A 13,748-nucleotide genomic window follows, 5' to 3' on the forward strand; every position below is an offset into this window, starting at 1 on the left:
GTATGTAGGATTAACTGTATCACGGGTTCTTTTCCTATAGATTATTTTTGTTAGACAGTTTTGTATGCCCTTAGCTTCAATCAAAATGATGTACTTTATGAGTTTATTGTAAATGAATAGAAGTGCATATTTGATTCATGTTCCCTTGGTATGTTTTTGTGTAATACCCTTAAACTGGACACTTAATGAGACTCGTGTTAGTTTAGAATGTTCACAGCCAGTGGTTCGGTCTGGGGAGACCTATCCTGACAAGGCTGACCCTGTGGTGCCACCAAGTCAGTTGGGGTGGCTTGTCTCAGCTACTAGGGTAAGACCCTAGGCACATATAGTGTGGGATTAATTGAATCTTTGAACTGGACCAAATTTCCAATATTACCCTGGACCTTGGAGATTGATGGGCAAAACTGGAAAGTTACACCTAACCCCTAGACTCGATTATGATACTGCACTAGGTGTCGGATTGGGCTGTCTTTGATGTACCAATCAGTGAGATCCTTAGCGGGGGTCAAAACCTGGGTATGTTGGTACAGTATGAGAATTCATCTGAGTGGGTGATCATAGTGACAGGATCAGCCCCTTTGTTGGATAAAGGTAATGATCGAGGATGCACTCTCACTGATGGAAACCAAGACTGCCGGCAGCCGATTTCAATCGTTGAGATTTGTTTTGCAAAATATATTTTATATGAGATATAAAAGTATATATATTATGGTTTCGAAATGATTTGCAAAAGGTTTTAATTCCCGGGATCCATACTTGAGAGAGTGCAACACTATTCCTTGCAGCTGAGGGAGACGTCCTCCCTTGTCGGGCAGTGTATGATCATTATGGGCTGAGAGGTTAAGTGTAAGGCCATTGAGGATAATACCTGATGGGCTAATCTTGCATTTGCCCACAGTCCCTGGGTGTTACAAGGTGGCTTGGCCCAGGGACCACTTAGGGTAAGTGTTGGGCCCATAGAGCCCATCTGATGGGTTTTAGGGGGTGCACTGTCCATAACAGTGTGTTCGGCCAAGCCTTGTAACAAAGGCTGGGCTAAGCCCATGTGGCTGATGTGTAGATCAATGTTTGGGTCCCACGCCATACAAGGAAGCCCAACTGGACAACAATTTGGAAGGCTTAATGAATACATAACCCTAAATGGGCCTTAAGCCCATTTCGATCTGGGCTAATTTGATTAGTCTTTAAGGGGCGAATTCTGAGATAAGATCAGTTGATAAGATTGGGCCCACACCCTATCCACTCAGAGAGTCCAAGATCTAAATGAGATTTAGATTTGAAAATTTCCTAATTAGATTATAAGCCAGTTGATCTAATCCACAGATAAGATAAGGATTATCCCTTATCTTAAAGGGATAAGGCTGATGTGTAGATCAATCTTTTCTCCAAAATATTCTAATCCATATATGATTTGGGTTAGCAACTCCTAATGGGATTAGGAGCTGATCCCTTTAAGTCTATAAAAGGAAGAGGGGGCGGCAGCCTTTAGACATCCAACACAACAGACAATCAGCAGTCTTGTCTTCAGAGTTGAGATCACAGAAGAGAGAATTCTGCACCCTGCAAATTCTCTTTAGCCGCCTCCTTCCTGCAGCCGCCTTCTATAGTAGTTCGATCTCCTTTCCTTGGGAGAAATCAAGATTGGATCTTGATTCCAATATTTTGGAGAAAAGATTGGTAGGAGTTGTATTCACAAACCGCCCAGGTGATTCTTGGGAAGAATCAAGTTCTTAGGAAGGACACTGCTGATTCTGCTCCACCTTGCACTGCGCCATCTTCAATGGGAGCAGATTTTGGTTTCTACCTTGGGCGTGAACACCTACATTGAGAGATATTGTTTCTCTGTATCAAGTATTATCTCTCTCCTTCTTTTGGTTCAGATCTGGTTCAATTTATGGTTCAAGAATGATCCTTGAAAATATGATTTTCTAAATAGGGAATTCGATTCCTAGTTAAAGGGAAAGAAAAAATTTTTGAAATTCGCTCCCTTTATTCCGCAATCTTGAGTGTCCATATGATGGATTTCCTATACCTTCAGTGGTATCAGAGCCATGGTTCAAATCTTGAACCATTCTGTTTCAGATCTGAACCGACGCAAATAGGGAGAAGGCGTTCTACCCAATTTGCACAGATATGGTTTTTGGGAAATTTGTTACCAAAATAGATGGGCAAATAATCTGAAATTAATTTTAAATAAATCTGATTGTTATTTAGAATAGTTCTTTATAATTTTCTTGATTTATGGGCTGTTCGTACAAGAGGAGATCAAAATCTTGGTTTGTGCAGGGAGAACTGCAAGATTTGTAGTTTATTGAATTTATTTATTACATTTGGTCTGTAAATAATTTTTTTTTTTAGACTCAATGTATAGGCATTCGATCTGATGTAATAATTAATAGAAATAGGATTTCTATTTATTTTTAATTTTGGATCAAAGATGGCAGCGCAGAGAAGGAGATTTCACAGATGGGAGATTCACTATCTGCGATTTTTAGTTTAAGAAACTACAATCTGTGATCTAACCTCTGTTTTGCAGAATGGAGTAATTATTGATTTTTTTATCAGTTATTTAATTTCAGATTATTTTCTTGAATTAAGGATTTAATTAAAAATCAAACCCTAGACCCATTCGAACCAAGATTGGTTCAAATTGTTTGGACCAAATCTAGGGTTTAATCAAGGCTGAAAGTCAGCCCTAATTTTCCCACTAATGGTCCTAAGGATTGATATTTAATTAAATGGTTAATTCGGCCCAGCCTGTAAAGGCCCAGTTTTAAATAGTTAAAACTGCAAAAGCCCATTTTAAAGGACAAAGCTATATGGGCCGAACTAGGTAACCCTAATTCAGCCCATATACCTAGATAATATTAATGGTTAATATTATGGAATTTTAACGAGCTTCTAACGGGCCTTACAGATAATTAATTGATTGGATCAATTTATCCCTGCATGAGATGTATGGATGTGTGATGTGCTGCGTACATGGGCCATAAGTGTTTGGCCCATGCTCATTCGACAGTGGCTCTTGCACACACCATGGCTGAATGCACATCATTGCCATGGTGCCCCTTTTAGTCATTGGATGACCTCCCTTAGTGGTGGGCCACACACCTCATCAAGAGGTCACGTGCGGAACCCTAGCTGATTTAAGGCCCACCAGAATCTATCTTTATGAAAGTCAGTGGGAGCCACTTTGTTTTGACCTAAATCAAACTAGGGCATAATTATTTGTTCCCTCCAGCTAATATGAGTGCAAGTGATAGGGAGATTCATACGATGAACTCTCTAAAGGCCTTACATCATTAGCATGAGGATGGGTCCTTCAGTAATGAGGAAACGCACCAAAAAATGGGCTATCCATTTGCTGTTGGGCTCGTCTGAGTGTTTCATAAGATGATAGGGGCGTCATAGACCGATGTGGGAGGGGCTTCACTAGAAAATGGGAACTCTCTCACGGTACCTTGGCGTTCACGAATATGATGGGTAAGCACTCACTGGACAGAAATGTTTACCTGAAAACGGCTCTGAACCTTGTCTAACAGAGGCCAAAGGGAAAACTCATATGATGAGTGGATATGATCCTTCACAGAAAGGTGGTGGGGTTATGTAGCTGAAATAGTTGGCTCCATGCACCCTATGTGATTTCCCACATTTCTAGAGACAACCCGTAATCTCCGTCACTAAGAAAGGTGGGAAATCTCAGAGATGAATAAATGGAAATGGATCATAGATTAAAATCCATTTCTATGAAATGAACATGAATCAAATTAGGTTGTGGACTGATGTTTGCTCTTTTATCAGAAAATGACAAACGGATCTTTTGCAATGCTTCTTGATGGCAACAAGCTTAAGGGCCCAAACTATGCCGATTAGTACAGGAACCTTATGCTGGTCTTAGCTTCAATAAAGCTAGACAAAGTGGCAAAGAATTCTGCCCCGGAGCGTCCGGAAGACAGGGCTTCTGAGGCCCGAAGGAGAGACTATCAGGAGTGGGAGGAGAAAAACTCCCTAGCCCGGTGTAACATCATCGCCTCCTTGGAAAACCCAATACAGAGGCAGTTCGATCAGATCGAACTTGCCAAGGACATATTGGACAGCTTGAGGACGATGTATGAAGAGTAGAATTGTTCTACTCGGCAAAAGGTCTTGAAGCAGTTCATGACCACTCAAATGTCCAAGGGCCAACAAGTTCACGACCATTGTCTTCGGATGATGGGTTACATCAACGAACTAGAAGCTCTTGGATCCGGGCTGGACCTCGCAACCCAGATAGACGCTATCCTTAATTCTTTGCCTCATTCCTTTAATTCTTTGCAAGTTGAATGTTATCTTGCAAGAGCTCAGCAATATGTTGCAAAGAGCTGAAGAACTGATTAAAAAGGATGAGCCTGTAGCTATGCTTGTTGAAGCTAGCAAAACAGGCAAGAGAAATAGGAAGGCAAAGAAGCCTCAGAAGAAAGCCACTAAGGGCAAAAGGCAGAAGAAAGACAAAGCATCGGATGCATGCCACTTCTGCAAAAAGATCGGCCACTGGAAACGGAATTGTCCTGCCTACCTAGAATCCAAGAAAGGTAATTTCGAAACTTGTGTTATAGAAACCAATTTATTAGTAGCTTCTGCGTCCTAGTGTATTGACTCCGGGGCTTCAACTCATGCGCGTAACTCACTGCAGGGGTTCAAGGTAAGTAGAAGGCTGAGTGAAGGAGAAGTCACTCTCTACTTGGGGACTACTGCAACTGTTGCAGCCGCGGCAATAGGAACCGTGGAGTTAATTTTTAGAGAAGGAAAAATTATACTCAAAGATTGTCTTTATGTACAAAACTTAAGAAGAAATTTGATTTCTGTTTCAAAACTGTGTGCAGATGGTTATTCTGTCTTCTTTAGTAATACGATTACTATTAAAAGAAATAACAGATTCATCGCATATGGGGAACTGGAGAACGGTCTCTATGTTCTACATCCTTCTCTAAAAACTAACTTAACCGAAACTACATCGGCTGAAATCCCCAAGAAGAGAGCCCATGATACAGTTAATCCCACTTGTTTGTGACACTACCAACTTGGCCACATCGGTGTTGGCCGAATCACAAGGTTGGATATGGTCCGGTCACTTCTCATACACTCAGAGTTACCCACATCCTTTTGGGGTTACGCATTAGAGACTACGATTTACGTGCTGAATCGGGTTCCAACCAAATCGGTTACGAACACTCCATATGAACTTTGGACTGGAAAGAAACCAAGTGTTAGACACTTGAAGATTTGGGGTTGTCCAGAACATGTTAAAAGAACGAGTGCAGACAAGTTGGAATCCAAGACTAGTCGTTGCCTATTTGTAGGCAACCCAAAAGGCTCTGTAGGTTACCTTTTCTATGACCCAAGTGAGCAGAAAGTGTTCTGCCGTCGAAATGCCCAGTTCTTGGAGACCGATTATATCCTGGACACCCATCGTCAGGAAATTGTTCTTGATGAGGAGAGCTCAGGAGCAGTGGGAGATGTCCCACAAGTTCCAGGTAATGACCAACCTAGAAGATCCACTCGGGTATCCAGGCCACCAGTCCATTATGGTTATGATAGTTACCTGGTGGAAACCTTGACTAGTGAGGAGGATCCCGTGACCAATGGAGTCTAGACTATAGTAGATGGAGGCCATGAGAGCAGAGATGGACTCAATGGAGACCAATGGAGTCTGGACTATAGTAGATCCGCCCTCCAGGGTAAAAGCAATCGGTTGCAAATGGATTTACAAGAGGAAGAAGGGCCCCGATGGTAGGGTTGAGACCTTCAAAGCTCATTTGGTGGCGAAAGGGTACACTCAGAAAGAGGGCATCAATTATGAGGAAACCTTTTCGCCTGTGGCCATGCTTAGATCCGTTAGGATCCTGCTAGCTGTAGGGAGCTAGAAGGGTGAGACCCTAGGCACATACAGTGTGGGATTAGATCAGTTGATAGGATTGAGCCCACACCCTATCCACTCAGAGAGTCCAAGATCTAAATGAGATTTAGATTTGGAAACTTCCTAATTAGATTAGGAGCCAGTTGATCTAATCCACAGATAAGATAAGGATTATCCCTTATCTTAAAGGGACTTCTAATCCAGATATGATTTGGGTTAGCAACTCCTAATGGGATTAGGAGCTGATCCCTTTAAGTCTATAAAAGGAAGAGGGGGCGGCAGCCTTTAGACATCCAACACAACAGACAATCAGCAATCTTGTCTTCAGAGTTGAGATCACAGAAGAGAGAATTCTGCACCCTGCAAATTCTCTTTAGCCGCCTCCTTCCTGCAACCGCCGCCTATAGCAGTTTGATCTCCTTTCCTTGGGAGAAATCAAGATTGGATCTTGATTCCAATATTTTGGAGAAAAGATTGGTAGAAGTTGTATTCACAAACCGTCCAGGTGATTCTTGGGAAGAATCAAGTTCTTAGGAAGGACATTGCTGATTCTGCTCCACCTTGCACTGCGCCATCTTCAGTGGAAGTAGATTTTGGTTTCTACCTTGGGCGTGAACACCTCCATTGAGAGATTATTTCTCTGTATCAGGTATTATCTCTCTCCTCCTTTTGGTTCAGATCTGGTTCAGTTTATAGTTCAAGAATGATCATTGAAAATATGATTTTCTAAATAGGGAATTCGATTCCCAATTGAAGGGAAAGAAAAAATTTTTGAAATTCGCCCCCTCTATTCTGCAATCTTGGGCGTCCATGTGATGGATTTCCTATCCCTTCAATTTTCAACATAGTTTTGGTTATGTTTATTTCCAAAAAAGGATGGAGAATATAGAGACCTTTCTCAAGTTCACTATAACTGAGGAATTTGTTATTCCGTTTGATAGTAATTACATTAATAAAAAAGATAGAATAACCATCCAAACACAATTTTGAGGTAGAAATCAAATTTATTCTTAAATTTGGTACAAAAAGACAATCTTTAAGTGCAATGATTCCTTATCTAAAAACTAATTCTACAGCTCCTAAGGCTGTAGTTGCAATTGTTTTAGAAGTCTCTAAGTAGTGCGTTACTTCTTTGTCACTCAAACTTCTGCTTATCTTGAACCCTTGTAGTGAGTTACACGCATGAGTAGAAGCCCTGGAGTCAATACACCAGGAGAAAGAAGTGACCAACAAATTGGTCTCTATGACGAAAGATTCAAAATTGCCTTGCTTCTTAGTCTTTAAATACTGAGGGCAATTCTTCTTCCAATGGCTGGTCTGTTTGCAAAAGTGACAGGCATCCAATGTCTTATCCTTCTTTTGCTTTTTTGGCTTGCTACCCTTCTTCTGAGGCTTCCTCTTCACCTTCCAATTTTTCTTGCCTAAATTGCCACCTTCAGCAAGAATGACTATTAGCTTATCTTTCTTAATTAGTTCTTTAGCCCTCTACAACATATTCCTGAGTACATGAACACTAACATTTAGCTTGTTTATATTGTAGTTCATGATGAACTAATTGAAGGAGGGAGGCAGGGAATTAAGGATGGCTTCAATTTTAGTGTCATGATCCTTGATTCAAGAGCCTCCAGTTCATTGATATAACCCATCATCTTTAGACAATGGTCATGTACCTATTGGTTCTCGGTCATTTTCACTGTCATAAACAACTTTAAGACCTTTTGTCGAGTAGAATCATTATACTCTTCATACATGGTCCTTAGACTATCCAAACTATCATTGGACACTTCAATCTGATCAAACTATCTCTATATTGGATTGTCTAAGGAGGCTATGATATAACATTAGTTAAGAGAATTTTTCTCCTCCCATTCTTGATACTCTCTCCTACGAACCAAAGAAGCCCTATTACCCAGATGATCCGGAGTAGAGTTCTTAGCAACCTTGTCCAATTTCTCAAACATCAGAACTAGCATAAGGTTACAAAACCAATCAATGTAATTAGGGCCCTTAAGTTTATTGTCGTCAAACAATTTGGTGAATTGTCCATTTTCCATTTCCAGTAAAGGGAAAACAGATTATTAGTCTATGACCTAAATTGGTTTATTTTAACCACATATAAAAGGCTTTTAGTCTATGTTCCATTTCCATTTATTCATCTCCGAGATTTTCCTCCAATCTTAGTGGCAGAAACATAGCTATGTCTCTGAAAATGTGGAAAATCACATAGGGTGCATGGAGCCAACTGTTTCAGTTGCATAACCCCACCACCTTCTGTGAAGGATCTCATCCACTCATCTTATGAGCTTTCCCTTTGGCCTCTGTTAGACAAGGTTCATAGCCATTTTAGGTTTAATCTTGAAGTCCAGTAAGTGCTAACCTGTCATATCATGGACCCCAAGGTACCATGAGAGAGTCTTACATTTAAGGATAGGCCCCTCCCACACTAGTCTATGATGCCCTTATTATCTTATGAAGCAATCCAACTGTCTGTACAAACAAATAGATAGCCCAATTTAATGGTGCATCTCCACCCACTAATATAGCCAATCTTCATGCTAATGACAGAAGGTCTTTAGAGAATTCATCATATGAAATTCTCTATCACTTGCACTTATATTATCAGGAGGGAATGAAAAGGAATAACCACCAAGATCTAGTTTAGGTCAAACCAAAGTGTTTCCCACTGACTTTCATAAATCCAGGTTCAAAGTGGGCCCAAAACGGTTAGGGTTCCGCGGGGCTCCTCTTGGGGAGAAATTGAAGTGGGCCCATTGAGAAGGGTGATCATCCAATGATCTTTTGGGGCACCATGGAAATGATGTGCATTCAACCATAGTGTTCAAAGAGGGCCACTAATGATTAAACACGAGCCAAGTGCTTATGGCCCATGTACTAGCACATCACACATCACATACATTCACATGCATGAACAATTGATCCAATCAATCAAATAATTGTAAAACCCTAAAGTCAAAAAATTAAAACATTATCATCCCATTAAAGCCCATAATATTATCAAATAACATTATCTAGGTATATGGGCTGAACTGTAGTTCAGCCCACATAGCAGTTACGCTGAAAATAGGCTAAAGCAATTTTAATTCTCCAAAACTAGGTTTTACAGGGATGGGCCAAATTAGATTTTGTAATTTTTCATCAAACCCCTAGCCAATAATCATATTTTGGGGCTGAGAACAGACCCAGTTCAACCACAAATTTGGTCCAACCAGTTTGGACTAATCTGGGTTACATCAGCCTAAGGTTTGGTGTATATTGCAAGATTCAATTCAAGAAGAAGATCTGAAAATTAAAAAGATGATAAAAGATAATCAAGGTTGTAACCTTGCAAAAGAAATGTTAGTTTATAGATTGCAGGTTCCAAATCTACAAATCGCAGATGGCTGAACTTGATTCTACAAAACTTCTCCTCCATGCGCTTCCAACAAATTTTTCAATGAAAAAAATAGAAAAAACTAATCTTCTATTAATTACATCAGAATAAATACTGTACACTCTGTCTAAATAATAAAAAAATTATTTACAGACAGAAGTGAATAGAATAGTACAACAGGTGGTGCAAATTCTTGGCACCAATAAAGATTTCGATCTCTACCATACGAACAACCCAAAAACCAAGAAAAATAAATAAAACAATTCTATAAATATTGCACATAAAGAAAAATTTAATTTTCAGATCATTTTCCCAAAAACTGGGAACCAATTCCCAAAGAAAATGCAAATTGCACAAATTGGGTAGAACGATTCTGCCCATTAGCGCAGGTTCAAATCAAGTACGATTTGGTTCAAGAATGTGAACTTGGCTCTCATACCACTGAACGGATGGGAGATCTAACATATGGATGGCCGAACCATGCAGGGTAGCTGGGCGAAATTTCAAAATTTTCTTTCTCCCATTCGGGATTCCAATTCCCAGTTTTAGAAAAACTACATTTTTCAAGGATCTTTCTTGAAACAAACCAAACCAGATCTAAAACCAAAAGAGAGAGAGAGAGTAGTACCTTATACTGAATCAAGAAAAACTCTCAACGTAGGTGTTCATGCCCAAAGAAGAGTGCCAAATCCCTCCTCCATTGAAAATGACATAGCTTAGGGTGAGGCAGGATTAGCAGGGAGATTCTTCAGCAAGAATCCCAACTCTTTAGCAAGAATCCCAATCATACAAGGGTTGTGAGCACAACTTCAAGATTGCTTCTTCTACCAAGAAACAATATCAAGATTGAATCTTGATCACTCCAATGTGGAGATCGAACTGGGCAGGTGGTGGCAAGAATAGAGGGAGAAAAGAATGCAATAGAGAATGTATTCTCCATAGGAATTCACCCTCCTATTTATAATCTCTCCATATCAGCTTTCTAATCTAATTAGGAAAGAACTCCTTGATCCAAATCTTTATTTGGATCTGGACTCTTAAATGGATAAGACTATCTTATCCTTTAGCTGATTTGAGTCTGATTATAAGTCAAATTCACCCCCCTTTAATTAATCTGATTAAATACCCAATTCAAAATAGTCTTGAGGCCCATTAAGCTTTCACGCTCACTTCCTTTTGTCTACTGGCTAGCTTGGTTCTCTTTGTATGGCATGGGACCCTAGCATTGATCTCCACATTAGCCATATGGGTTCAACCTTGCCTATGTTACAAGGCCTAGCCGAATAAACCCCTGAACCCATCAACATGAGCTCTTATTGGACCCAACATTTACACTAGGTGGTCCCTGAGTCTAGCCATCTTATGTGAGATTAGCCCATTAGGTTTATTATCCCTAAATGGTTTTACACTTATCCTCTTAGCCCATGATGATCAAACACTACCTAACAACAGAGGACCTCTCCCTTGGCTGCAAGGTATAGTGTTGCACTCTCTACTCACATGGATCCCAGGAATTAAAACATTTTTCAAACATTTTGAAACCATAATATATATGTATATCTCTATATAAATGTATTTTGCAAAAAGAAATTTCAACAAGTTTGAAATCAACTACCTACAGTTTAGGTTTCCATCAGAGAGAGTCCATTCCCCGATCATTCACTTTGTTCGACAAAGGGGCTGATCCTGTCACTATGATCATCCACTCAAGTGAATTCTCAGACTATCTCAACATACCTAGGTTTTGACCCCCGCTAAGGATCTCACTGATTGATATATCAAAGATAGCCAAATCCAACACCTAGTGAAGTACCATAATCGAATCTAGGGGTCACATGTAACTTTCCAATTTTGCCCATCTATCTCCAAGGTCTAGGGCATAACTAGAAAATGGTTCGAGTTTAGGGTTTCAAGAAAACCTACACTGCATGTACTTCAAGTCTCTCCCTGGTAGATAGGACAAGCCCCCCAAACCAGCTTGGCGGCACATCTATGTTAGCCTTGGTAGGATAAATCTCCCCAGATCTATCCAATGGCTATGAAGATTCTGAACTAACACGAGTCTCATAAGTGTCCAGTTTAAGGGTATTACATAGAAATACACCATAATAACACGAATCAATTATGCACTTTATTCATTTACAATAAATGACATTAACTACATTAATCTGATTGAAGCAAAGGGCACAACTATCTAACACCAATCAAATGGTATTCATCAAATTCACCTTGGGGGGTTCCTGAATTTCTATAGTCATCATGTTTGTATTTGTATTAATATTTCTTTGTTATGTTTATCATTTTGGTAGTTGAAAATTTACTCAGCTGTAAGATGTTTCATTTAATGATTTTATTCTTTTTAGGGTAGTAAATGTCAATGGTTTTAAGTGGAGTAAAATATATTTAGGTGGTTTATAGGGTGGCTAGGTTTATTTAGTTGTTGCATAGTTTCTTGGTTTCCATATTTGCTAATTTCCTTCAAATTATTTTGATTTGGAATTGACTGTTATCTTACTAATTAATAGTAATTACTGCTTTCTCCTTATTTATTTTGTTTTGCTCTAGCAATGTACTTGTTTTAGCTAGGCCTCAGTTAGGTTGGGTTTGGCCGAGGCTTGGACTCATTCAGCCTCACTTGAAATTGGACTATGTATGGCTTAGTCAGAACTTGTACAATCACGTGCATGTGTAGTCGGTACTTGGGCTAATCTCTTGCCAGCCTGGCTAGCCCACCCCAAGCTACAAAATTAGTGTAATGTAAGCTTTAACATTAGTGAAATGTTACTAACTACCCTTGGAATGGGCTGTAGACATAGAGTACTAATAATGACCCCATTTAAATAGAAAAAAATGAAATATGAAGTGTAGACAAACATAGAACTTTTTGGACACTTTTCCTTTAATTTATTTCAAGTTTTTGGATACTTTTCTATGCACTCAGTCACCCACCAAAAGCAATTCAATTTTCTTTGGCGTATTTCTTTTTTATTAATTTGTTGATGGACCTTTGATGGATTATTTTTCTATGTCACGTTCTTCTAAATTATAAGATATGGGGAATGAACTTGAATGTCTATAGGAAAATTTGGGTTCCATGCATGTTTGGGTTCTCTATTCTTCTAAATTAGGTGTTTTTCTTTAAATAAATTTGGGTTCCATGTGTCTTTGAGGTTCTGTAATGCCAAGTCATAAAATTTATGATATGATGATGGAGAGATCTTGGTGATACTCTCTCAAGGATTGACTTTGAAGGGAAAAATATAAGACTAGAAAATATAGGGAATCCTATAAAGGAAAGTTTTAGGAAAGATGGACTTCAAGAGAGAAGGGATTTAGCAAGGATACAGAGCCATGACTTAAAATGAAGCAATATCTTGAATGCAAGAGAATACATAGTAATAGTTGAAGCTTCCTAGTTATACAATGGAGGAATTTTATTATGTGCTCTTGAAGGGTTGGAAAATCCATCATATGGATGGCCGAACCATGTAGGGTGGCTGGGCAAATTTTCAAAATTTTTTTTCTTCTATCCGGGAATCCAATTCCTAGTTTTAGAAAAACTGCATTTTTCAAAGATCTTTTTGGAAACAAACAGACCAAATCTAAAACCAAAAGAGGGAGAGAGTAGTACCTGATATAGAATCAAGAATAACTCCCAATGTAGGTATTCACGCCCAAAGAAGAAACCAAATCCACATCCACTGAAGATGACACAACAAATGTTGAGGCAGGATCAACAAGAAAGGTTCTTCAACAAGAACTAGTGATTCTTCAGCAATAATTGAGTAGGGTGATGTGAGCACGACTTCAGATTGTTTCTTCACCAAGAAACAATATCAAGAATGGTTCTTGATCACTTCAAGAGGTGGAGACCGAACTGGGATGGCACCAAGAGATGAGAGAGAGAAAAGACTACAAAAGAGGATGTGTTTTCTCTGTTGAATTCGCATCCTATTTATAAACCTTTTAGGATCAGCTTCCTAATCTAATTAGGAATGAGTTTTCCTAATCCAAATCTTGTATTTGGATATGGACTCTCAAGTTGATAAAATTTATCCTATCAAACTGTTAATCCCAATCAGATTATACCCATATTGGCCCAATTTAATTAAAACACTTAAGCCCAGTTCGATATGGGCCTTATGCCCATTAAGTCATATTGCTCAATTAACCCATTAAATGCTGGCTAGTTTGGTTCTCTTTGTATAGCGTGGGACCCTAGCATTGATCTATACATCAGCAACATGGTTTCAACCCAACCTCTGTTACAAGGCCTGGACGAATTCATTGTAGGTTATAGTGAACCCCTGAGTCCAACACCATAGGCTCTTAATAGGCTCAACATTTACATCAAATGGTACTTCGGTCAAGTCATCTTGTGAAGGCCCAAGGACTGTGGGCAGATGCATGATTAGCCCATTAGGCATTACTCTTAATGGTCTTACACTTAACCTCTTAACC

This window comes from Nelumbo lutea, chromosome 8, assembly GCF_056320005.1.
Source record: "Nelumbo lutea isolate HS-2025 chromosome 8, American lotus-T2T, whole genome shotgun sequence".
NCBI classification, from domain to species: domain Eukaryota; kingdom Viridiplantae; phylum Streptophyta; class Magnoliopsida; order Proteales; family Nelumbonaceae; genus Nelumbo; species Nelumbo lutea.